Below are 26,835 nucleotides of genomic sequence, written 5' to 3' on the forward strand. Positions count from 1 at the left end.
GAAAACTGGAAACGTAACAAAATAAGTTATCAATGGCTAAGAAAGTTCAAATAAAGTCGAGAGGCTATTCTAGAGGCTACTCTCATGCAAGCTTTAGCTAGATATTGCTAATTACCACGCTTATCATACTCCAACCAAAACCATTCCTGTTAACTCCAAAGAATACCTAGGGCTATATCTGAGATTCTACAAAAGTTTCATGTACTAAGATTACTTTCCAGAAACCTACAACCTCCAGAAGGGTTCCTAGGCCAGAAAAATCCTGAAACAGAGGGACCAGCCTCTCTAAGAACATCAACCAATTCTATCCCCCATGCCACATTATCAACACACCTTTCCAACATGAAAAAGTTAGAAAAGGCAGAGCTCAAATATCCCTAAAACTTGAGAGAGGGATCAAAGAAGAAGGTGGAATTGTAACAGAGAAGATAGGATTTAACAAATGACTATAACTGCTATTGATATTATATTGATATTTCTTTTAGTCTCTAGTGTCTTAGAGCAGTTAGAAGGAAAAACCTAAAATTGTGGAACAGTAACCCATACCAAACACTGAAATCTGTTTTGTAACTAGTTGTTACAATGTACTTTGAAATTTATTGCTTTTTTGTATATATGTTAATTTCATAATAAAAACTGCTTAAGAAAACCATCATTCAAATGAGTGTACTCTGCAGCTATGTGGTCTCCCAAATTCTATATGGTGAAAGGACTAGAGGGGGATGCCCCTCAGAGTGGTGAGGAGACACTGGATAAGAGACAAGGGTGAGGAAAAGATAAAGCCGTTGAAGTTTCTTGCCTATAAAATGCCAGGATTCCTTGGCACTTTGGTTGAGGACTTACAGGAGTCATAAAAGGCACTCATAATTCATCTTCATCCCCGCATGTATAGATTTACAGAATTTACAGAATTACAATAAAGGGAATTGTTTACTATGTGCCTAATACTGTGCTACCTTCCTTTTGCATACAAAGAAAAAACATGTGATATCTGATAGCCTATAGGAATCTTATAATTTGCTGGAAAGAAAACATACATATATGCCTAATTAGTGGTAAAAACTTTACTATATTAACATTCTAATTGTGCAGAACAGAAAATAAGTGTGAAAGAAGTTAGCAAAGGGACAAATTATTATGGGCCAGAGTTAACACCCCTAAGGCTTTTTCTACTAAAATGAGGCTTGGAACTCATCCTTTCCCCATCTTAGATATGCCCCTTTGAAGAGACAAAGAGAGGACACTTTCCTTAAACCAAAACACCTGGAATCATCCACTTCCCCCACCCTCATCATATTATGACACAGAGGCTTATTGTCAAGAAGGCTACCTTAAACAAAGATCAAGGTCATTAAATACCTACAGAGTGCACAGATGCCACATATGTGCAAGGATTTGCAAGAAGTACTGTATGGAATTCAATAGTAATTGATATATTCTCTATCTTTAGAGTTTATGATTTGGAAGGGGAAATAGGTCAATGAGGCAAATGACAATACAAACAGACCTTAAAGACTATAGAGTCCCATTAGCATTATGATTATTGTATAAACAATTATACTCATTAACTGAGCACAGACTGTGTGCCATGCACCCTGCTGTATCCACAGGTATTTGTGCCTTCCGTCCTGGCATCTCTACTGTAACTTCATTTGCATTGTCTCTATTTTACAGATAAGGACTCTGAAGCACAGCGAATGTTTAAGTCAGTTTCCCGTACTGCACACAGGACAGCAAACTGTGCAGTTGCTCAGGAGCCCACGTTCAAAGGGCCATATGCTTGGTTTAATGCCCTGCTCTTGTTGACTTCAAATTCTTAACAATTTTTTCTTTGTATTTGTGTTGTGTGGGTGAAGACCAATGGGGCAATGAAAAATGCATGTAGGCTGATGTACATTAACTCATAAGAGTAAAATGCTCATATTTGCATTTAAAAGTGGCACTGTACAATACAAAGATTAATGGTAAAATTCCTGCTAACAACTTAAAGTTTTAATTTTTCTTTTCTTGGAATAACATTAAATTTCAAATAAAAAAGCAGGAAAAGGTGTAAAGGACCACAGAAGAAAGAAAAAGCTTTATATTTTAAACCTCGAACAGAATTTTCTTCCTGCTTTTTTGAACAAGGAGATCTACATTTTAATTTTGCACTAGGGTCCACAAATGATGGAGCTGGCCCTGATCAAGTATCCAGTTAATGAGAGAATAGGATTTAAACTTTAGAGTCTGTGTGACTCCAAAGCCTGCAGGAGACTTAAAGCACCTTGCAGGTTCAGAGATGGGCATAACCACTCCTACATGCAGTGTGGAGGGCCTTAGGGGAAAAAAAGTCAAGGAAGCAAAGGGGTATGCTGGACTGGTGAAGCCAACTTCTACCAGCTTGGGAGAACTGATTGTTAAATGTTCTGGAATTTTGTGAGCCAGTTGTTAAACTCAGCCATTACTAAAAATTAAATTATGTAAATTTTCAATTAAATAAATTACATTATAAACAAAGGCAATATATCCTCAAAACTCATTATTTCCAAATTATTTTACTATATTTTACTATTATCTGGGCTCTTGAGGGTATCTATGTCTATCAGATCTGGAAACACTCTGTAATGGTGAACTACTCTCATCTCTTGCCCACTCAACATTTAGTGACCTCACATTGGTGGCCTGAAATCAGTCATGGTAGGATTATTTACAACATGGACATCAACCAGTGTTACAAAGCTAGGCTCCCACCACCATGCTCACCACCTCCCTTGCTAAATAAATATTCATCTGCACACCACTGAGAAGAGGTTCCTGAAATGTGTTCTAGCGAACAGATTTTGAGTAAAAGGGTTTTAAAAATGAAGGAAAAAAAAAATGAAGGAAACAACTTGAGCAAATGTATTCAAGCAGAAAAGTAGAGGCTACTTGGTTCAGGGTAAAGCAAATGCTCCAGTTTGGGAAGAGCATTTGATGAGATCAGAAAGGTAAACTGAGAAAATGTTGTAGAGGAAAGAGAATGTCAGGGTGAAGGACAGGCAATTCACTTCGTATATGCACTGGGAAGCTATTGAGTGTGGGAATCACTTGATGGAAGCGGTACTCTAAGCTGCCATCAGATCACAATAAACATTGGGGGCACGTGCTGGGACTTAAGTGAGGTTTTTATGCATGTTCTTCACGATCAAGGAAAAATTCTCACTCAGTGTAACAGCATGTCAATTTGGACCCACCCAACTTGCTAAACACAGCTGTGGTGGAAGAATGACTTCTAAGTGAGACAGCAGCACAAGCCACAGGATCTTTCCTGAGCAAGACCCAAAAGACATCAATCCAGGAGACGCATCATCTAAGTTTCATTCTCACTAGATATATTTCTGTGCCATTGTGGAAAAAGTGTACTATCCCCAAATGATCACAGAAATCAGAAAGAAGTGGGATAAACAATTCCTTATGTAAATTAACCCCAAGGAAAATCTTCCTGACCTATTGGCCAGCATGAAATACTAAACAGATCTCAGTGTTCTCAATTTAATTCTACACATAACAGCCAAGTTTACTTTGTTCTCCACGAAAGCCAAATGAATTTAACAGAATTAACATACTAAAAGTGCTGGAAAAACTAGACCCAGCAAAATTCAGACCTGTCTGACCAAGGCCTAGAAGCTCTCACAGCTCACCTGGAATGAGAAATGAGGCCAACCAGCTGTTAGAGCTTATTGCAGGGAGAGTGATTTTTCAGAGCTCACCAGTGGCAGGGGAAGGTTTTCACAGAACTACAGAGAGGGAGGGGTGTAGGAAACAATAAATGCTAATGATTTCAAGCACAATGTGTTGATGGCCTTTGTTTTACTTTTTCAAACTGAGGGTTTCCAAATAGAATGGAGACCCAAAGGATATCTCTCTATCCAAATGCCATTATCAGTTGATGCCAAAGAAATGAGGCAGAGGTCCAAAGAGCTGCTTGCAGGAAAATGCTAAACTCATAAAGTGAGTGTGAAATTAATCCCAAATACTTCCAGCTGCCAAGATAGGCTCTACAACTGGTTACAGGAAAGCAGCGGCAGCAGCAACAGCAGAGTAGACATGAATCATGCTATGTGAATATGGACATGTACAAGTGATTCACCTAAACTTACTGTTGAATCTGCCTCCAAATCTCATTTTGTGGCACATGGAACCCCACTACACTGCTGCCTAACTATTACTTACAGAGCCCAGACTGTGGGCCAGGAACTGTGCTCAGAACTATTATGCCCAGATTATCATTTTTATCCTTTGTTCCTCATGACAACCCAATGAGATAGGAATTGTTGTGCCCCTCTGTCCCCACTTCCTCATGAAGAAACAGAAGCTTAGGGATAGCTGAGTACAGTACCTGTGGTTATGAACGAGGCTAAAGAAGGACCAGCATTCCAACCCTGTCTTCTGATTCCCCATCAGGTGTCCCCAGCCCCCTTCTGCACAGCTAACGCGAGATCGTACAGGTAGCCACATAAAATAATTCAGTGGATTTTTATCTTGATAATCAAACAACAATACCAAGGAAAACATAACTAATATATTACATCCATCATAGGCACATGTGCTTCAGTTAAGTTTTCCCACTGGTGGTGTTATAATGCGAGTTCAACTTGAGTTGAAATTTCCAGGTCGGTTTTGCCCACAGTGATAATATAAAAGAAATTAGTTCAGAACTTTTAAAGGTGGGAAGTCAATATAGTAAATCTTTCTCTTAACAAAGGGAATTTTATGCTCCACATAGCTCAAAACTACAAGGACTTTAGAAAGTAAGCTATTTTCTAGGCCTGCTCCTTTACTGAAGCTACTTTAAAAATAGGGGTAATTTATTTATTTATTTTTTGAATCTCAGATTACAATGTGCTCAGTAGTCTGAACAACTTGATGTTCTGTAGTAATAATTGTCAACATTTATTGACAGATTTCTAGGAGCCAGGCACTATGCTAAACTCTTTACAGGTACTATTTCATTTAATTCTCAAAAAAAAAATAATTCTATGTGGTAGATACTATTATCGTCCTCATTTTAAAAATAAGGAAACAGAATTATAGAAAGCGTCAAGCAGTCAGTAAATGGCAGAGCCAGAATTCAAACCAAAGCAATTTAACCCAAGAAATATCACCATGAAACACTGCCTACATTAATTTTCTGCCTCCACATCTGTTTCATCATATGCAATATATAGAACAAATCTATCAGAAGTTTCGCAATGGGAGGTTTCATCTTTTTTGACCTTCCAATAACCCTAATTCATATGAATTAAGATAGGCTTATTTTAATAAAAGGCCATCCTGGATGTACAAGTTAAGAAAACGGAGTTCCTATAATATGAATATATATAGCCTCTAAGGCAGAATGCAAAAGGATGGAATAGCCAAGGTCTGGGAGCCAAAAAGACAGGGCTTCTAGTCCTGGCTTTGTTACCAAACAGCTTTATGTTAGCCTTCAATTCACTTCTTCTTTCTGGGCTCTAATTTCATCACCTTTAAAATGTGGGGGTGGGAAATATGATCTCTAGTAATCCAACAGAGCTCTAAATGTTTCCATTTAGAAACTTTTTAATTACTTTTGGATGATGTGTATTCATGCCACTTCTTCCCCTCCCGCTGTTCACACATACTCCAGGCATCTCCTAAATCTTTCTGTTGACTTGGGGTTTGCATCCATAAAATAACTGTAAGAATATTTTTCTTTGGCTAGCTGATTGGATTATGAAAATTGAATGAGAGAGGTAAAAAGATGGACAATAACAAGTGTTGGCAAGGATGTGAAAAAATTGACATTCTCCTACATTGCTAGTAGGCAGGTAATATGGTACAGTTGCTTTGGAAAACAGTTTGGCAATTCCTCAAAAAGTTAAACATAGAATTACCTTTTGACCTAGCAATTCCACTCCTAGGCATATGCCCAAGATAAATGAAAACCCATACAAAGAATTGTTTATGAATGTTTATTGCAGCATTACTCATAATAGTCAAAAAGTGAAAATAGCTTAAAATATCCATCATCTGATGAGAAATAAATGTGGTATATCCATGCAATAGGATATTATTCAGTCATAAAAAGAAATTAAGTCCTGATATATGATATAACATCGATGAACTTTGAAGACATTATGAGCGAAAGCATAATATGTATAAATGTATGATTTCATTTATATGAAATGTCCACAATAGGCAAATCTATAAACACGAGAGTAGACTAGTGGTTATTTAGGGTGGAAGGGAATGATGGCTGGAGAGAATGGGGAGTGATAGCTAATACTTATGATGTTTCTTCTAGTGGAGACAAAAATTAGATTGGGTGAGGTTGCACAACTCTATGAATATATTAAACATTGAATTGTACATTGGAAAATCTCCTGCATTGGATTTTCTCAACGATAAAGTAATGCTCAATAAAAGCTAAATTAACATATCTTCTACTCATTTCTAATTTGCCTGGCTCCTGTTTACTATACTATTTCTTAATTCTCCCTGTAGTGTAGGACTCATTTCAACCTGGTAGCACCTAGTAAGTTCTGCTTTTACTATTAGATTAACAATGACATTGAAGAAAGACTCCTCAGCTGATTCCAGGGCAGCTAATCCTCCATTTTACTCCTTGACCCACTCTCTAATGTGACAGTGCTGTTTAAAAGTAAAATATCACGAGACCTTGCATAAAATAGCTGTATAAAAGCTTTGTAAAAGCTTTGTAAAAGCTTTTACCTATATATCTGCATAAAAGCCATGTAGTCTACATTTATTGGATTACCTTTATCCACTCCTTTAGCAATTCTGTTAATACATGTACACACAGACACACAACTTTGCCTGGGAATGATTTGTTTTCTAGATATCCCTTGAGGGTTATAACTCACAGAGCTATTTCTTTTGCACCTTATAGAAAGTACTAGAAAATTTGGTGCTTTGAATAAGATGTTTAAAGGTAGAAAGTACAAAGAAAAGGCAGAGGAAAAGCAAAACTTTTACTCAGGTAGCCCAGAAAATGATAATGTATAAAGAACAACTGATTAGTCCCCAACATGCTTTCAATTTCCTAGTACTAGGTACACAATGGGTGCCCCATAACTGCTGGCTAAATTGATGTACCACAATTGCAGCACATTTCAAAATCCAGCATAATCAGGAGCCAAACTAAACTGGTTCTTAAATCCTAGACACTCTGAATCAGACACTGTCAAACTCCCAATTTGAATGGAACCCAAGTGATGTCACATGGAAACAACAGGCCTACCTCAATATATCTGTCATCTATTTCTTTTTTAAAAAAGTGCTCCAGTTCACCTTTCACCTCAGCTGCCTAATATCAAGCTACAGACAGCTCTAACGATTGCTGAAATGAATTTATTCTTCAAATAACAGCCCTCAGGTTAGAAAGGCATGCTTTCAATCCAGGACAGATTTGGAAGCTGGCAAGAAATAGGGCATATTTCCCAGTCAACGATGTTATTTGTGATGATGCTTGTTTCACACGCCAACATGGTAAAGGTCTTGCAAAAAGTAAGAAGAAAAATTTTACCACTCTAACCTTTTACTTTAGCTGCAAAGATCCGACTTGAATCCAAAAGAATCGTTCTTTTATCAAAAACAATGAAATAAGGTTCAAAAGGAAAAGAGAAAGGGCTGGGAGACAATTTAAATGCCAGGAAGCATGTGAAAAATGTTTTGGCAGCAAGCTTTCCACTAATTCATTATCTATATGCCGTACCTTTGGCTAGATAAAAGAAAGAGAACCCTGAATTTTTACTTCCAAAGCATACAAGAATCTAATCCTTAGCAATTTTTGCTACTATGTTACTCCATGTAAATAGTTATAGGGGGCCGGATTATATTCTATTGCACCTCGTGTGGAGAAGAAACCCAAGATTCCCCTATAACATGTATAAATTTAAACTCCTAAACCAAATCCAGGATTACAATACATTTTTAACCTTGGTATCATTTTGGGTAGCTATTAAAACAATAGGAAAAGCATACCTATTCAGTTTTAAAAAAATCAATTACACGTTGTTTTCATAAAGAGAGATCTGCTAACTGGCTACACTACCTGATATTTAGAACACCAAGGTGTGATTGCTGTGACTCTCAGAAGTCTTGATGGTTTTTCTGGACTAGGATTATAATTTTCCTTAATATCAATTTACACTTGCCAAATACCTTGAGCATTCATATAAAACTGGTTTTAGGAAAACAAATTATTCCTGAGAAATTTCTTTATACTGTGTACTACAGAAGCATTTTTTTTTCTTTTTTAATGTCTTCCCAGAAAAATATAAAAGGTGGGCAGAACTGGAATACAGACTTTGGCTGGAACTTTTCAAATATAAATATACCATTGATACATAAAAATGTTAAATGAGAGAGAATAACTCATTTACAAGTGACAGAGAAACAAATTTTGCTATTTCTGCAAAGCTCATTCACCAAATAGACATGTAACTTAATTAACTGAAAGGAAACTAACTCCAATGCCTGGAGTAAACCTGGTTACTATTTTTATCCTCCCCCCCATGACCAAAATTTTACCCCTTTCCATAAAATTACCTACCAATAGCCAAGTGAAACCCCAATATAAAAAATAATAATTAATGGAATCAAGTCATAAAAAGAAAAATGAATGTTCTCTGGACCAGGGTTTCTCACTGAACAGATTGCTATTAAATTTGGAATCTAAGGTTGGCAATGTCAGTTTGTTTTATAAGCCCTGGAGAATGCCACAGTTATCACTCTCCAAAAACAACATCCATGAGGTCTGATTTGAATGGTTTCTAAGTTTAGAATGTTTCAGATCACATTCCTACAAGCAGACTTTGTCAGTAATTACATAGCCACCCACACAGCCCTGAGTGCCATCTCCAATGAAAGGAAATGATGAATAGATGGGCAATTGGTTAGGTGTTCTAAGGGCATTCCTTTAGCCAAGGCAGCAAATGCTAAAACATCATTACATGTGATCAACTAAGGTGGGTTGCCCAAACGAAGGCAAAAAGGGGGACTGAAGACCCGAATAGGGTGGTGGCAAAATTGATCATTTCCTGGGTTCTAGAGTTTAAGAGGTGAAAGTGATATTTTCACAATAAAGTGAAACTGTTGAGTTTCTTCTTTCTCTAAATCTTCTTTTTAAACATAATAGTTTTTATAGAGTCTATTTCTCTTGAATTCTTGTGGCTTTTGTATGCTCTTGCTCTTTTAGATTAAAATAGTTATACAACTACTATCTGGTAGTGCTTTGGTAAGATATGTACAGGCCTATACTGGCCAAGACCACAGGAAATTACACAAAAAGCAATGAGCGAAGCTGCCTGGTTTTATGTGGGGTGAAACTAGAGTAAACCGTGGTTATTTCTACAATTACAGGCTTTTGGGACATAATTAGAAGCGGCCTTGCAGAAGATATGTTGTGCCTGATTTCTACTGTGCTGTAAAGTTCTCTGGGCCAGAAAATTTAATTGTTCTCTGTACCCCTTCTACAGTCTCTGGAGCACAGCACACATTCATTGCCTGCTTGTTGTACTAAAGTCAATGAAAAACCAAGAGTGCCCATTAAGACAGTAATTTATAGGAGCACTATTTGAGCAAGGGGTTCCACCCCTAGGAAAAGTTAAAGGCTCTGTTATTTACTATTATTTACCTATTTACATAGGTAGTAAATAACCAGCTCTCAATTCACACCTTTAATTTGTGTGGAATTACAATGAATTTCTAAATTCATTTGAATCTTTTTTTTATTTGAATCTTTATTACAAAGTTATATGGTGATTATGAAATCTGCAGTTTAACTTTAAAATACATCAGTGTAGACAGGGTCATATGATGCATATGAGTCAGTTTAAAATATACACTAGAGCAAGATTTCTCAATCTCTTTATTATTGATGTCTGGGACCACACAATTCCCTGTTTTGGGAAGCTGTCCTGTGCATGAAAGAAATCCTTAGGCTCTATCCACCAGAATCCTTAGGCTCTATCCACTAGATAGATGCCAGTAGCACCTCATTAATGCCTCCTCCTCAGTAGTGACAATCAAAAATGCCTGCAGACATTTTCAAATGTCTCCTGGAGGGCACATTTGAGAATCATTGCTCTAAAATCATTGGGTTCATACTCAAAAGAGGTATCCTTCTCATCAGAAGCAAAGGGGGCTATCACAAGCACTTATGGTATTCATATCTCCAGGCACACCAGAGACTTTCTAATAACCATAATGAATGTCAGAAATGGATCTTGATTGATGAGATCAGATGTTTGATCATCAGCCTCATGGATGTTATAAATGGGCTCTCATTGGCAAAATTAATTGCACATAAATATGTAGATTGGTTAACTATTTTACCCTCATAATCTCTTTTGCATGAGCAGGATATAAGAATCCAGCAAGGCCCTGAAGTAATGGAGGCCAAGCCTTGAGCTTAAATGATCCTGTGTCTTGCCTTGGGAGAATAAGATTGCTGGCTGCCTCAGAGTCTTTTATGAGGGTAAAAGGATCCTTCCTTGGGTAACTGGCTTTTCTACCTCAAGAGTACCTTTCTAGAAAGGTAGCAGTCTAATACCTAAAAGTAACAGAGCCAGGCTTTCACTTTAGCCTACAGTACAAGCTGCATGAATTGTTCCAGGTAGGCTTGCTTATAAATGTTTACTTAATAAATGTCCTCATTTGCAGCAATATTTGACATGAGGACCACTTTCATTACCACCAGGGAGAAAGGTTGCGGAGAACTGACTCATCCTTATCCATATCAAGCTTTTTGATGGCTACCATTACTTACTCCAAAGAATTTAGAGTTGTGCATGAGCAAATTGCCAAAGATGAGCATGTGACATCAAGTCTGTACTAACTAATGCTATATTTGTGATTTAAGAGCTGTCTATAAATAGCTAACAATCTAGCAAGAAAAGCATCTGTATTAATAAATTAATACATTAATAAAAACAGCTGCTACTTATGGTGTGTCTACTATGTGCCAGGCACAGCCTGAGAACTTCATGTATATTATTTATAAACCTGTCAACAGCCCCTCTAGATAATTATTATTTTTGCCTGATGAAGAAACCAAGGTTGAGGATAGCCAAGCAACTTGTTCAAAGTCACACAGCAGTGCTAAGATTCTAGTAGGCCTGTCTAAAAGCTCCAAAGTCCAAGCATTTTCCATCCTACTGAACTATCTCATTAGAGATACACACATACACACAACATAGGCTAAATGATGAGGGCTATATCAATGACTTTCAGGTTGAGTCAATAAAAGAAAAATCTACAAACAAGCCTGTATGCCCCCACTCAGACTTCCTTGGGATGAGAAATACACAGATAACTTTGTCCCTCTTTTAAATAAATCTACTTTTGAATGCCTTTGGCTCAAAAAGCACTCTCCAGTTCTGCACATTGCTCCTTATACTCTCTGTTACCTGCCTGCCCCTGTAGTCTTTAAGTTTGTAACCTCTATAATAATCATAAACTGTTCTAACATAAAACTACAACAAGTATGGAAAAGTAGAGCTCACCTGTATCATAAATTATTAAATCTGAATATGAGCTCTGATCTTGTCCTATCACTTACAGTGGTTTCAGCTTAAGAGAGTCCCTTAGCCTCTTTAAGCTTCAGTTTTCTCCTCTGTAGAAGAAGCATTTGCTGTGAATATTAAATGAGATACAATATGTAACATGTTTGTCACAGTGCCTGGTACATAGAAGACACTCGACAGATTTTAGCATTACCATCATCATTAACAATATTACCATTATTCATTGCTCCTTGGTTAAACACCTAGCCAAGAGATCCCTTGTTAAAACAAAACAAAAATGAAAAGTAGTATATACCTGAAGACAATAAAACCCCCTCCCCACTTTTGCCTTTTCATCTCTAGTTTACACAATCCCAATAATCACCATCTCTTCATGGGACCGATTTTGAACAGAAAATGCATTGTATATTTTATTTACCAAAATATAAAGCATAATCTCTATGCCTTTCATGCCCAAAGTACCTTGCATTTCCTTACATTACACCATTTAGTTTAAAATTACTTGTTTGATACTTGTATGCTCTGTAAGGGCAGAAACTGTATTTATCTTTTTTACCATTGTCCCCAGCCACTTAGTACAGGGTCTGATATGGAGTGGGCATCAACAAACATCTGTTGAACAGAACTGAATTAAATCCTATCTGGTATATCCAGGAAGGGAAGCATATTGACTGTGGTAGTTAGATTCAGTTGTCAACTTGACCAAGTGAACATGCCTAGTTCTGTTGCTGTGGACATGAGCCAATGGTACGTGAACCTCATCTGCTGCTGATTACATCTGCAGTGGGCTAAGAGGCGTGCCTGCTGCAATGAATAATGTTTGAGTTAATTGGTTGGTGCTTAAATGAGAGAGCTCAACGTAGTACAGCCCAAGCCACTCAGCATACCTCATCTCAGCACTCGCAGCTCAGCCCAGGCCTTTGGAGATGCAGAAAGAAAACACCCCGGTGAAAGTTGTTGGAACCCAGAGGCCTGGAGAGAAGGCCAGCAGAGATCACCCTGAGCCTTTCCACATAAGAAAGAACCTCAGATGAAAGTTAGCTGTCTTTTCTCTGAAGAACTAATGAAATAAATCCCCTTTTATTAAAAGCCAATCCATCGCTGGTGTGTTGCATTCCGGCAGCTAGCAAACTAGAACACTGACTTAATATTACAGACCACAATTTTTGTCAGAAGTAGAGATAGCATCTGGAATAACAGCTGTGAGGCCCTGCAAATAACATATTTCCTTAATACATTCATTAATATTTTTCAAATCAGGATGCTTCTGTGTTCATTTAATGTGGTAGTTTTCCCTTTTTTTGCATCTTCAGTTATGTCCTCCCTTATATTTCTAATATCGGGGTGGAGGGTACATGGGCCATGAATTGAATCTAATACTGCTTTTGATCTTTCCTCTTTGGAATCTTGACCACTGCTAAATGCTGTCATATATACAGATTTCACTTTTAACTAACATTTTGCTGTTCTTTTTCTAATTTCTTAGGCTACTTATTTTTAACCTTTTTTTCATTTCTAATGTAGGTGTTATAAGGGAATATATTGCCCTCTACTGAGTACTTTAGCCTTTGAGGTTTGTTTTATTGAGGTGAAATACAAGTTACATAAAATTAATCACTATATAGTGAACAATTCAGTGGTATTCAGTGCATCCACAATGTTGTGTATTTACCACCTCTATCTAGCTCTAAAACATTTTCGTCCCCCCAAAAGAAAATCTAGTAACCATTAATCATTCCCCCATTCGCCTTTCCCAAGGCCCAAGCAACCACCAATCTGTTTTCTGTCTCTATGGACTTACATCTATTCTGGATATTTCATATAAGTGGAGTCATATAATCTGTGACCTTTTGTGCTGGGTTCTTACACTTAGCACATTTTCAAGATTCATCTGTGTTGGAGAACATATCGGGACTCCATTTCATTTTATGGCTGAATAATATTCCATTGTACATATATTGTTAAAATACTTTGTGGTGACCTTGGGGTTTGTATGACACAACCCATATCTATAACTTATAAATCTGAAAAGATACCAACTTATCTTCAACAGTATACAAATTCTCTGCTTCCATATTCTTCTATTTCCCCTCTTTAAGTTGTTTTGTCCCACATTACCTCTTTATATTTTGTGTGTTCATTATCAGGAAATATGACTATTTCTTATTCAAGTATATTCTAACTCTTATAGGAATTAAAGAGTAGAGTTATACATTGAGGCTACACAACTATTCAGTTTTGCATTACCGATTTGGTTACCTTTTCACTTCAAAACCACTCTCCTCCTATCTTTTTCCTTTCAATCTGAAGAACTCCCTTTAATAATTCTCATAGCGAAGTCTTTTGATTATGAACTCCCTCAGTTTCTGTTAATCTGTGAATGTTTTAAACTCTCCCTCATTTTTGAAAGACAGCTTTTATCTTTTAGTCTGGGACAGTCCACGGTGGGAGGTACCAGGGACCTACTGCCCCTGTGTGACTCTTATGCTGCCAGAGAACGAGTGATGGGGAGGTGTCCAGACTGGCAGTTCTGGGATGTAAGTCTACCTTTTTGGGGAGGTGTTTTTCTTTCTTTTTCTTCGATTCAGCATTTGTGGAATCCTTCTCCAGGCTCTAGCACCCTCCAGAGTACAAGCAGGTGGGATTTATTCTTTTATTCATTGTTTCTGAGGGGAGACTTTTCCAGGGAAGGTCACCATGTTCATGACATTACTCTCCAGTGTATGTGTATACATACAATTTGTTTATCCATTCCTCAGTTGATGCACATTTGGGCTGTTTCTACCTTTTGGCTATTGTGAATGGTACTGCTACAAACATGCATTTAAATTTATTTGAGTAATTGTTTTCAACTCTTTGGGGAACAGCTGGGTCATAGGGTGGCTCTCTGTTTACCTTTTTGAGGAACTGCAAAACTCTTTTCCATAATGGCTGCAGCACTTTGCATTCTACCAACAATGGACAAGGGTTCCAATTTTTCTGCATACTTTCCAACACTTCTTGTATCCTTGTTGCTGTTTTTATTATAACCATCCTGCGGGTATTACAGCATCTCACTGTGGTTTTGATTTGCACTGAAATCCAATGACCAAATGACTAATTATATTTAGCATTTTTCATTTGCTAAATGGCCATGATACTGTTGGAGCTAACATCTCCCAATGCCAGGGTCTTCATCAAATTTTCAAAAAATAACTACCCTAAGAGCACACCCAGGCAGCCTTCCTGGGGCACTCTCTCATCTTCACAAAGGTGCCACTTAGAATCCCTTCCCATACTTCCTAGCAAGACCTACTGTAGGTGAAACATGAGTTCTTGAACATGTTCTTCATAACAAAAGATTCATTTTGGTTATGATGAATGTGAGGCTCTGAAAGGTTTATCAGACTGATGTCCACAATCACAGAGGCAGATTTGAACCACAAGGCTCATGTTCTTTCACTGCACATGTTGCTTTTACAGACCATAACCCTTCAAAGCTAGAAAACTCACTTTTGTAAAATTTCTTCAATTTTCTAAATTTAATTCTGCTTTTTAATGTTTTTTTTTTCCACATGGGCAGGCACAGAGAATCAAATCTGGGTCTCCAGCATGGCAGGTGAGCCAGCATGCCAGGTGAGTGCTTTTTATGATTTTGATGAACAAAACTATGCATTCTTGAAAAATAAAATGTATTTCTTATGAATATAAGCTAAGATCGATCTACCTTAAGAAAAAAACAAAATAAAACGTTTATTCAATTTGTTTAACAAATATCTATTGAGTACTCACTGCCAAAATGGAGGAAGGTATGTGGTTCAGTGGGGTAATAAACAGGAGAGAATTTAATAAACACTGCACCTTTTCACAGGTACAAAGATACTTTTTCTTGGTAATTTTCAAAGCAATCTTGAACCACACTAACCAAAAGACAGTAGGTATCTAGGTCTATATACAGACTAGAAGTAAGTTAAAAGAAAAGAGATCCATGTTGGTTTCTGTCCCGGCATCAATATTCTAATTTAAAGTTTCTCTGTCAAAATAAAACAATGCAAATGAAAACAAAAAGAAAACAGGCAGAATAACAAAAGAAAAAAAAATGATTTTCTTTTTTTTTTTTGCCTGGCCTCCCCTCCCCAAATATCTACAAATACAAGCACATAAATATGAGATAGATAAAAATGAAATCTTTTTTTGAAATGTCCAAGTTTGGATTTGATTAGATAGGGGCTCCTTCAAAACCCAGTACATATTTTTTCCTTCCCTCAAAGTATCTGAAATGACTTCATGAGAAAGCAAGTAACTGATAACAGAGGCATGGATTACAAGCTAGTTTAAAAAACAACTCACTTTCTAGTTTACTTGGCTAAATTGAACAGTTTATCACAGTATAAATCAGAATCTTCTAATAGAGCCCATTCATTGGAAATCTGAATCCATTTTCAGATTATGACTAAAAAAAAGATTATCATCATCACACCAGCAACTGATTCACACAGCCACCTTTTGTTTAAATTCTTGGTGTTTTGGTTTGCAAAAACTGCCAAATGCAATATACCAGAAATGGGTTGGCTTTTTCAATGGGGATTTATTAGGTTATAAATTTCCAGTTCTAAGGCCATGAAATATCCAAATTAAGGCATCAAGTGGAAGATACTTCTCAGAGGAAAGGCTACTAGCATGTGGGGTTCCTCTGTCACATTGGAAGGCACATAGCAATGTCTGCTGGTCCTTCTCTCTGCTGGAGTCTCCACAATGTCTCTGGGCATTTCTTTCTCTTAGTTTCTCACCAGGTGTTTTCTTCTTTGAGTTCTTTCTCCAAAACGTCTGTCTTTTATCCTCTCATAAAGGACTCTAGCAAGGGGATTAAGCTCCACCTTGAGGGCCACAGTGGCTCAGCAGGCAGGAATGCTTGCCTATGATGCCAGAGGACCCGGGTTTGATTCTCGGTGCCTGTCCATGTGAAAAAAAAAGAAAGAAAAAAAAAAAAAGTTCCACTTTGAATGGGATGGGTCACATCTCCGTGTAAACAACCTAAGCAAAAGGTCCCACCAGCAATGGGTCTGTACCCACAGGGATGGATTAAAAGAACATAGGCTTTTCTGGGGTACATAACACATGCAAACCAGAACAATATTAATATAAAAAATCAATAATGAATTTGGATAAAACATCAGGTCTCACACCAATCATCCAGGGAAGAAAATTTCAATCTAGGTATATAATACCATCTTGGCCCTTCAAGCATGCATGAGTGACAGTAAAGATTACAGGTTAGCTTGTGAACCCTTTGGAAATAGTTCTTTGTTTCAACTCTTTAGAGTTCTATTCTGCAGGCATCATTTTAGTTCTTCTAAGAACACCTAGCAAAATACCACTTAGCAATCTTATGAAAAATTATGATTTGATGATTAAAAACCAATATTGTGGGCGTTGAAACAGTGGCTCAGTGACAGAGTTCTCGCCTGCCTAGGGGGAGACCCAGGTTCGATTCCTGGAGCCTGCCCATGCCAAAACAAACAAACAAACAAACAAAAACCCAACGTGTGAAAGATTATGCAGACTATTGGGGAAATTCTCACCACAGAACTGCCAGGTTTTGACAGAAATCCATTCTGCCAGGAATCTGCAAATGCTAAATTGACCAGTCACCAATATATAGTTTACTGATATTCAGGTTATTGAGATCATTTCTTTCATTCCTAACAGCTACTGCCTCAACAGACATAGGAGCAATAAGAACGTCTTGGTCATCAATAACCTGATTAACACTAATTTGATAAGTTATTAAATATCTGAGTTTTTCCTCCACTCTCTGAAGAGAAACTCAGAGTCAGTTTCAGCAATAAAAGGGTTAGTAAAATATATTCATTAAAAAAAAAAAACATAAAAAGGCCAAATCTCAAGACAAACCCTCTACCAATTGATTTTTCTCCAGATCAAATTAAAGTTTAAGTTCTTTCAAGAAGTTTTTTGTTCATTTTAATTCCATGGTTTTTCAATGTTCACCAACAAAGTTTTTCATACATTTTAATTCCATGGTTTTTCAGTTGCTGTCTTTATCAAAATTTCAAGTGTTTATTTTGATTTAAAGAAGTCCATCTGAAATGTCATATGGCATTCCAGACATGTTCACCACTCTTATCCATTATCAATCACTGGTAATATTTTACTAAAAATCAAGCAACCTTCATTCCCTAATTTGAAAACTATTTATCCAGAGGTTTGGTGAATTCTTTCCTCAGGAGAGAAATAAAATCTGTAATATTTGAGACTGAGAGTGGAAGGGTTTGGCAATAATAGAATAGGAATTTTAGAGCTAGATAATTACACCATATTACATTAATTTAGTTACAATTCTGTCTTCATTCCCTAGATATATGTTCTTTATTATATTTGAGAATAAAGACCATGTCCTTATTTGCAGTTCATGATACTCTAAATATTCAATGAATTCAATTGAACTGAATTTGAAAAGACCTTCAAAATCATCTAGTCCAAACCCTTCTTTAGATATATTATATATATATATCTAATTTATATATCTAATTTATATATTATATATATATATAAATCTAAGTCTCAGAGAGGTTCAGTGCCTTGCCTAAAATCACACAGGAGGTTAATGCCCCAGCCCGGGCTAAACCCTTACATCCACATCCTATTTTAAGGATTTTGCTTACAGTGTCTAATTCAGAATTCACAACAACCTTGTGACTTAAGTAGGGCCAGCACCTACATCCTATTTCATGAGAAAAAAGTGCCAAATGCCAAGATTACATGGCAGGTAAAAGAAGATGGTGGATTCAGGACTTCATCCTTGGGCCTTTGCTCCTATGGCACATAAGATATAAATACACCACTTCTTACTTCCATAGCATGAACTAGTTAGGGAGGAGTGAATTTGGCCCATGTAAAAAGTAGCTGGAATGTTACAGAATAAATGGGAAACATTCGAGAATAAACTTGGAATATGTCATTGGTAACAGAGTCCAGCAGGAGTTAGAAACAGGGTAAGATAATGGGTAATTGGAGCTGAAGGGATACAGACTGTGCAACAGGACTAGATATAAAAACTCAAAAATGGACAGCACAATAATACCTAATTGTAAAGTAATCATGTTAAAACACTGAATGAAGCTGCATCTGAGCTATAGGTTTTTGTTTTGTTTTGTTTTGTTTTGTTTTTGTTTGTTTGTTTTTACTATTATTATTACTTTTATTTTTTTCCTCTATATTAACATTCTATATCTTTTTCTGTTGTGTTGCTAGTTCTTCTAAACCGATGCAAATGTACTAAGAAACGATGATCATGCATCTATGTGATGATGTTAAGAATTACTGAATGCATATGTAGAATGGTATGATTTCTAAATGTTGGGTTAATTTCTTTTTTTCCGTTAATAAAAAAAAAAAAAGAATTAGGTATGGGGGCACGGGTGCAGGTATAGTTGGTCGGAAGGAGGAGGTGAACTTGAAGCTGATAGTAAGTGTTTGGTCTCCACAATAAATCGGGGTCATAGTCCAGCTTTGTTTTGACTCTCTATTTTCTCAAAAATTTAGTAATTTTTGTTCACAGTCACAGCACATTGAAAATGCCCAAGAGGTTTTATAATTGAATAGCTGATTTCACATACATTTTACAGGCACTGCATCTCGACATTGATTATTATTTTCCCTGTGAAGTAGTTAGACTCAGGTGTCAACTTGGTCAGGTGAAAGTGCCTACTTCTATTGCTGTGGACATGAGCCAATGGCATGTGAACCTCATCTGTTGCTGACTACATCTGCAGTCAGCTAGGAGGCATGCCTGCAGCAATGAATGATGTTTGATTTAATTGGCTGATACTTAAATGAGAGAGCTCAACATAGCAGCGAAAGCAGCTCAGCATACCTCATTTCAGCACTCACAGCTCAGATCAGGCCCTTGGAAATGAAGAAGATCACCCCAGGGAAAGGTGTTGGAACCCAGAGGCCTGGAGAGGAGGCCAGGAGAGATCACCCTGTGCCTTCCCATGTAAGAAAGAACCTCAGTTGAAGGTTAGCTGCCCTTCCTCTGAAGAACTATACATTTTTAAAGAAATAAATCCCCTTTTATTAAAAGCCAATCCATCTCTGGTGTGTTGCATTCCAGCAGCTAGCAAACTAGAACACCCTGTGATTGCTAGGCTTTGACCTTAGGACATTAACTAGTGTTGCATCATCATGTTAAGAGACCAGGAGAGGCAAGTAGAAGCAGAGCCCTGAGCCCCTACTCTTACCCATTTCTCAGGTTGGCCTTAGGTTGGTTGATATTAACTTGGTTCATTTAAGAGTTACAGGATGAGGGGGACTAATATGTGATCAGTGGTGGTGAGGAGATAAGTATATCCTAAACTCTTTATCCAACTGTAGGATTGCCTGGTATGGTGGAAAGAGTACAGGCCTTGAACTTGACAGTTTGGGTCCCAGTTTTGCTGGATTTACCTTGTGCAAATAATTCTATTTTTCTAGAAGATTCTTCCTTCTTTAAAAGTGTAAAAATAGCAAAGTAACACTAACTTGCCTTAAGAATTATTATGAGGACCAATTAAAATAATGCATGTGACAGTTTTTAGTAAATTGTGAAATAAAATATAAGTGTTAGCAGTCCTTATGCTAGAAGAATAAGGAAGTGAACAGTTCAAATAGTCATAATTAATATTCTCCAAACTGAGGTCTACTGCTCAATTAATGTATAAGGAAAGCACATAAAATTAGTAGCTTATCTTGAAAAAAAAAGTAGCATCTGGAACAAATTACTGTTTAAGAAATGGGAAAACCAATGAATTGCAATGAATTTTTTACTTAAATTCTATTTAAGAGTAAAAATTTGCCAGATTATACAAGGGTAAAGGGACAATCAATAGTCACAAAGTAAGGATCAAATGATTTTCAAAATAAAAATTCATTGAAAGAAATTTGCTTTCTGTAGCACTAGTATTCAAGTGCAATTGATAAAATAAAGCATAGCCATTAGCTTAAGATATGTACACGATGAAAATATGGAGTAAGACGCTACTCCACAAACCAAAAACTATAAAAGACTATCGGTTCAAACACAATGGAACATGGTTTCTTGGCTAGTTAGAACATCTGTGAGGATCAAGGCTGGTCTTAAGCAGCTGGAGATAATTAGGGGAAAAAAGGTTTCCCCTGAGAATTCCTGTTCACCTGTTTGGCTACCAGAGCTACCTCAGAACAGGCAGCTGGCTTGCTGCCCAAAGAAAGAAGTTACTGGAAAAAACTGGGATTTTTCAGCATCTGCCAATAGAACAAGAAGAAGGAGAAGAAGTTGGTTTCTGTTTTGGGTTAGGGAAGAATAATATCTTTGCTTTCTCCCATAAATCTCACAATGTGAATACAAACTTGTGCCTTGAAAGTCACACTTTCAAGTTAGACAAGGATCTCTAAATATGTAAAAAATATGAAATGACCCAATATTGGAGGGGTTTATTCATTTTAACGAGTGATTCTTAACAGGCTTCCTTTTATGTTCAATAACTCCAGAAGTGCACTGAAAATAGAAATCAAATTAAACAAATTTTATTTCTTTACAGCTTTTTCTCAAAAGCACTTCTAGAATGCAGCCGAATGGGAGACTCTGATTGGTCCTCGCTTCCAGCACTTCCTCTCTGAGGGGCTTTCTCTGAGGTTGCCCCCGCCCACATACCCATAAAGTAAGTCATTGACAGCCCACTTGAATACTATTAATTTGGGGAAACAGAGGGCTGTGGCATAACCTCTAATTCCAACATTGCTTCTGATGTGTGAGCTAAAAGAATGAATTCAGCTTCGATGATTTAGACTGAGGAAAAGAATCTGCCTCAGACTTCATATTGGCAGGGAGTCTTGAACAATAAGATTAAATTATGTCCCTGAATTTTGGAGAAGATAGAGGCTGCTTTGCTTGGGTTTTTTTCCCCCTGAAAAAGCATTAAAAAGATTAATTACCAAAGTTGAGAAATCAGGCTTCAACCCACCATTGTGTGGTCATAGGAATTACACCCAACTTCTCATGAGTCATCAGGCACTGGATTCAATCAGTGAATGAATTCATCTTTTTTTCCTCTTTAACAGAGGTGACTGGCTATCTCCACTGCTGCAAGGAACTGGCAAAACGAACAATTTGGTTACAGTGAGTCAATGGCCTCTTTAAGGTTCACACCTAATCAACTTTAATTTTGGACTTGAATGTATCAACTAATTTGACCATATCTTCCGACTCCTGTCAAAGTTAATATTCACTGTATCATACAGAAGAGAACTTCTTATCAGAGCTCAGTATTAGGAAAAGCAATATGCTATTTTAAAAATGAACAGAAAACAAGCAAACAAGAAGCCAACCACTCAAACAAACAAAAGACTGTGTCCTCTATTTCTTTAAAGACATTAAGAATATTAAAAATGACTGAGGTTCCAACTTTATATTGTAAAGGGAAGTCAAATCTGGGTCCTTTTATCTAGCAATGTAGAAATAATTTTAAAAATAATTTTTTTCATCCAAACTGCTTGAGACTTGTTGAGCAATCTCCTTTGATTTGATTTAGCTACTTTTTTTTTCTAGATTTTTCCCAGGTGGTACTGGCTGACTCTACTGATTAACAAGTATAACTTCTTGCCTAATTTGATTTCAGTAGTTTGTGCCAGGCTGTGTTTAGTATAAAAGAGGCTCAGTTAACATTGGAAAGCATTTTGGGACTCGGTGCAACACAAAAACTCACATTGCAGGACTTTTTCTCCATGTCATCTTATACCAATACCACACATTTACTATACCATACATTTTCTATGCGCCCAGTACAAACACTGCTTAAAAAAGAAGGCCATTGCCTTTGAAAGGTTAAAGTTGACACCAAATAAAAGTTTAAGTTACAACCAAACTAGGATCTGTTACAGCAAGGCAAATATCACATGGCACTAAATTCAGTAGTAATCTTCAAAGTATTTCCAATAAATTATCTTGCTGACATTGATAAATGAAGGCTGGAGTTCTTAGGAAAGACTCAGTGGAGGGTAGAAAACCCGAATTAGTTCTGTCATAGGAAGCAAGTAGAAGACATGGTGATTCCAGATAAGGTATATGCCAATGAAAGCACAAAGATAAGACTGACACTGTTTCCACAGCCAGTGAAGAGATTCATATGACAAAAGGAGATGTTACAGGATAGACCGTTCTGGAAAATTTGGTTATGGTAAAACTTAATGTATTCATTAAGACCATTTGAGATTGGTGAATCCAAAGCCCAAGAAGGGTCCTAAATCTTTCCATCTTAGACCAGGTCGATATGGAGAATACAGGCACACCACAAAGATATTGTCGGTTTGGTTCCAGACCACCACAATTAAAGCAAATATTACAATAAAGCAATTCATGTGAATTTTTTTGGTTTCCCAGGGTATATAAAAGTTATGTTTATAAAATACTATAGTCCTATAGCTATACTATAGGAATAGCATTATGTCTACAAACAAAAATATACATACCTTAATTTAAAAATATTTTATTCCTAAAATACGCTAACCATCCCCTGAGCCTTCAGAGACTCATAATCTTTTTGCTGGTTGAGGGTTCTGCCTTGACGCTGATGGCTGCTGACTGATCAGGATGGCAGTTGCCGAAGGCTGGGGTGGCTGCAACAATTTCATTTTTCTAAAAATATTTTTATTAATTAAGAAACATATAAACATACAAACACTCTTAACATAGATTCCATACATGGTATACAATCAATGGCTCACAATGTCATCACATAGTTGTGTATTTATTGCCATGATCACTTTTTTTGAACATTTACATCACTCCAGAAAAAAAATAAAAAAGAAAAAATTCATACATACCATATCTCTCCCTACTCCCTCTCATTGACCACTAGTATTTCCATCGATTTATTTTAACCTTTGATCCCCTTATTATTTATTTATTTTTATCCATATTTTTAACTTATCTGTCCATACCCTAGTTAAAAGGAGCATCATACACAACGTTTTCCAATCTCACTATCACATTGTAAAAACTATATCATTATACAATCATCTTCAAGAAACAAGGCTAATGGAACACAGCTCTACCGTTCAGGTACTTCCCTCCAGCCACTCCAATATGCCATAAACTAAAAAGGGGATATCTACATAATGCATAAGAATAACCTCCAGGATAACCTTTAGACTCTGTTTGAAATCTCTCAGCCACTGACACTTTATTTTGTCTCATTTCTCTCTTCCCCCTTTCGGTCAAGAAGGTTTTCTCAATCCCTTGTTGCCAGGTCCCATCTCATCCCAGGATTTCTGTCCCATGTTGCCAGGGAGATTTACACCCCTGGGAGTCATGTCCCACATAGAGGGGGAGGGCAGTGACTTCACTTGCTGTGTCGGCTTGGAGAGAAAGGTCACATCTGAGCAACAAAAGAGGTTCTCTGGGGGTGACTCTTAGGCCTACATTTAAGTAGGCTTAGCCTGTCTTTTGCAGGAATAATTTTCATAGGGGTGGAACCCCCAAGATCAAGGGCTCAGCCTATTGATTTGGGTGTCCCCACTCCTTGTTAGAATATCAGAAATTCTCCAAATGGGGAAGTTGAATATTTCCCCCTTTCTCCCTATTCCCCAAGGAGACTTTGCAAATACTTCTTTATTCACTGTCCAAATCTCTCTGGGATTTATTGGGGCATCACACTAACCTGGACAAACCAACAGAATCTCATGCCCTATTCAAGATTCCATGTACTTATGGTGTTAACTAAACTGACCATACAAGTTAAATTAGGAAATGTACTACCCAAAATATAAATTTTGCCAAATAAACATCTTTCCTTTTAGTCTCACATGGAAGGTGAAGTTTTAGAACATGGATGATATCTTTTACCCTGTCTTCTGCTATATCTTAGTCCTATCCAGACCAGCTTCATTCATGTCTCTTCGACGTCTGATCACTTTTTCAACTTTTTAAACAATTCCTGTATGGGGTAGTTTCATAGCTTTAGAGCTCTAACTCTGAGTCTCAGGTGTCACATAAATACCTGAAGTTTCTGGGAAAGACCATGTTATATACAAACAGCTCAGTATTTCAGAATTGAGAATTAACAGTTAGACCTCCTGAATATATGTGACTGCTGTAAGAGCCTACAAATTAGGACCCTTTACAATAAGTCCCACCTTGATAACCCATTCTTTCACCTTTAGTTCACCAAATTTTTATATTATAGTTAGTATATATGATTGAGACATGATAATATTTGTCTTTTTGTTCCTGACATTTTATTCAACATACGGCTCTTGAGGTGCATTCATCTAATTGCATGCCTCACAATTTCATTCCTTTTTGTGGCCACTCAGTAGTCCATTGTACATGTACACCATAGTTTCCCCTTCCATTCCTCAGTCATTGTACCCTTAGGCCACCTACATTCATTGTGGATCACGAACACTGCCACCAGAAACACCAGTGTGCAAATGTCCATTCGTGTCTCACACTCAGTTCCTCCAGGTATACACTAAGCAACTGAGTTTCAGGATCCTATGGCAACCCCACCCCTAGCTTCCTGTGGAACCACCACACTGTCCTCCAAGGGCTAGACCTCTCATTTCCCTACTGACAGTGAATAGGTACATCTCTCGCTCTGCATTCTCTCTAGCACTTATTTTTCTCTGTTCATTTTTAAACAGTTTTATTCACACATCATACAATCTAGCCTAATTGTACAGACATGTCTTTGCTACCATATTGTATCTGAGGACATTTCCTTTTCTTCCACACAGAATCCATACCCCTTTCCCAATCCCCCCACCTGTTGACATTCAGTTTTGGCATACTGCCTTTGTTACGTTTAGTGGAATCAGTTACCAATGACACTAGACCCTAGCTTATATTGATAGTACTTTTTGTGATAATTTCTTAAAGCAAGACAGCAGTGAAGGCTGCTGGATCGATTGATTCTTTCTTTCAAGGAAGACTCCTCTGTAGCACGTGATGCTGCTTGATAGCATTTCACCCACAGTAGAACTTCTCTCAAAATTGGAGTCAATCCTCTCAAACCCTGAAGCTGCTTTATCAATTAGGTTAATGTAATATTCTAAATTCTTGGCTGTTATTTTAGCAATGTTTGCAGCATCTTCCCCAGGAGAAGATCCATCTCAAGAAACCCCTTTTATTGCTCATCCATAAAAAGCAACTTCTAATCTGTTCAAGTATTATCATGAGATTGTGGGAATTCAGTTACATTTCAGGCTCCATTTCCAATTCTTGTTCTCTTTCTATTTCTACCATATCTGCAGTTACTCCCTCCACTGAATTCTTAAACTCCTAAAAATCAACCACGAGGGTTAGAATCAACTTCTTCCAAACTCCTGTTAATGTTGATATTTTGACCTCCTCCCATGAATCATGAAATGTTCTTAATGGCATCCAAATGGTAAATCCTTTCCAGAAGGTTTTCAATTTACTTTGCACTAACCCATCAGAAGAATCACAATCTATGGCAGCTATCACCCTAAAAATATGTATTTCTTCAAAGCTGTATTTCTAAAAAGTGGTAATGACTGCTTGATCAATGGGCTGCAGAATGGATATTGTGTTAGGGGGCATGAAGACAACTTTAATCTCATTATACATTTCCATCGGAGCTCCTGGGTAACCAGGTACAGGGTGAGCAATAATATTTGGAAATTAATCTTTTCTCTGAGCATGGGATCTCAACAGTGGGCTTCATATATTTAGTAAACCATGTTGTAAACAGATGTGCTATGATCCAGGCTTTGATGCTCCATTTATAAAGCATAAGCAGAGTAGATTTAGCATGATTCTGAAGGGACCTTGGTTTTTTGAAATAACTGAGCAATTGCTTCAACTTAAAGTCACCAGCTGCATTAGCCCCTAAAAAGAGAATCAGACCATCCTTTGAAGCTTTGAAGCCAGGCACTCACTGATTTCTCTCCAACTATGGAAGTCTTAGATGGCAACTTTTTCCAATATTAGACTGTTTTATCTACATTGAAAATCTATTGTTTAGCCACCTTCATAATGATTTTAGCTAGATCTTCTGGGTAACTGCTCCAGCTTCTACACTAGCACTTGCTGCTTCACCTCACACTATTAGGGAGACTAATATCATCCAACCTCTGCTAGCTTCAAAATTTTCTTCTGCAACTTCCTCATCTCTCTCAGCCTTCACTGAATTGAAGAGAGTTAGGGCCTTGCTCAGGATTAGACTTTGGCTTAAGGGAATGTTGTAAAAAATTTTAAAAACACGATACCTGCAAAGCATAATAAAGCAAAATGCAACAAAATGAGGTATGTCTGTAATTACTTCTCCTT

At 37.2% G+C, this 26,835-nt stretch overlaps 1 protein-coding gene and 1 long non-coding RNA gene across 6 annotated transcripts in view; one reads left to right on the forward strand and one right to left on the reverse strand.

The window, feature by feature from the left end:
• The window catches only part of BBS9 (Bardet-Biedl syndrome 9), a 699,527-nt gene that overhangs the window by 179,306 nt on the left and 493,386 nt on the right, over window positions 1-26,835 (reverse strand). The gene's annotated exons all lie outside the window — the stretch shown is intronic.
• LOC143685146 (uncharacterized) lies at window positions 14,994-21,882 on the forward strand. The gene is made up of 3 exons (XR_013176403.1): window positions 14,994-15,143; window positions 21,086-21,205; window positions 21,606-21,882. It is a non-coding gene; the product is annotated as an uncharacterized LOC143685146 (long non-coding RNA).

This window comes from Tamandua tetradactyla, chromosome 1 (assembly GCF_023851605.1).
Source record: "Tamandua tetradactyla isolate mTamTet1 chromosome 1, mTamTet1.pri, whole genome shotgun sequence".
In the NCBI taxonomy this organism is placed as follows: Eukaryota; Metazoa; Chordata; class Mammalia; order Pilosa; family Myrmecophagidae; genus Tamandua; species Tamandua tetradactyla.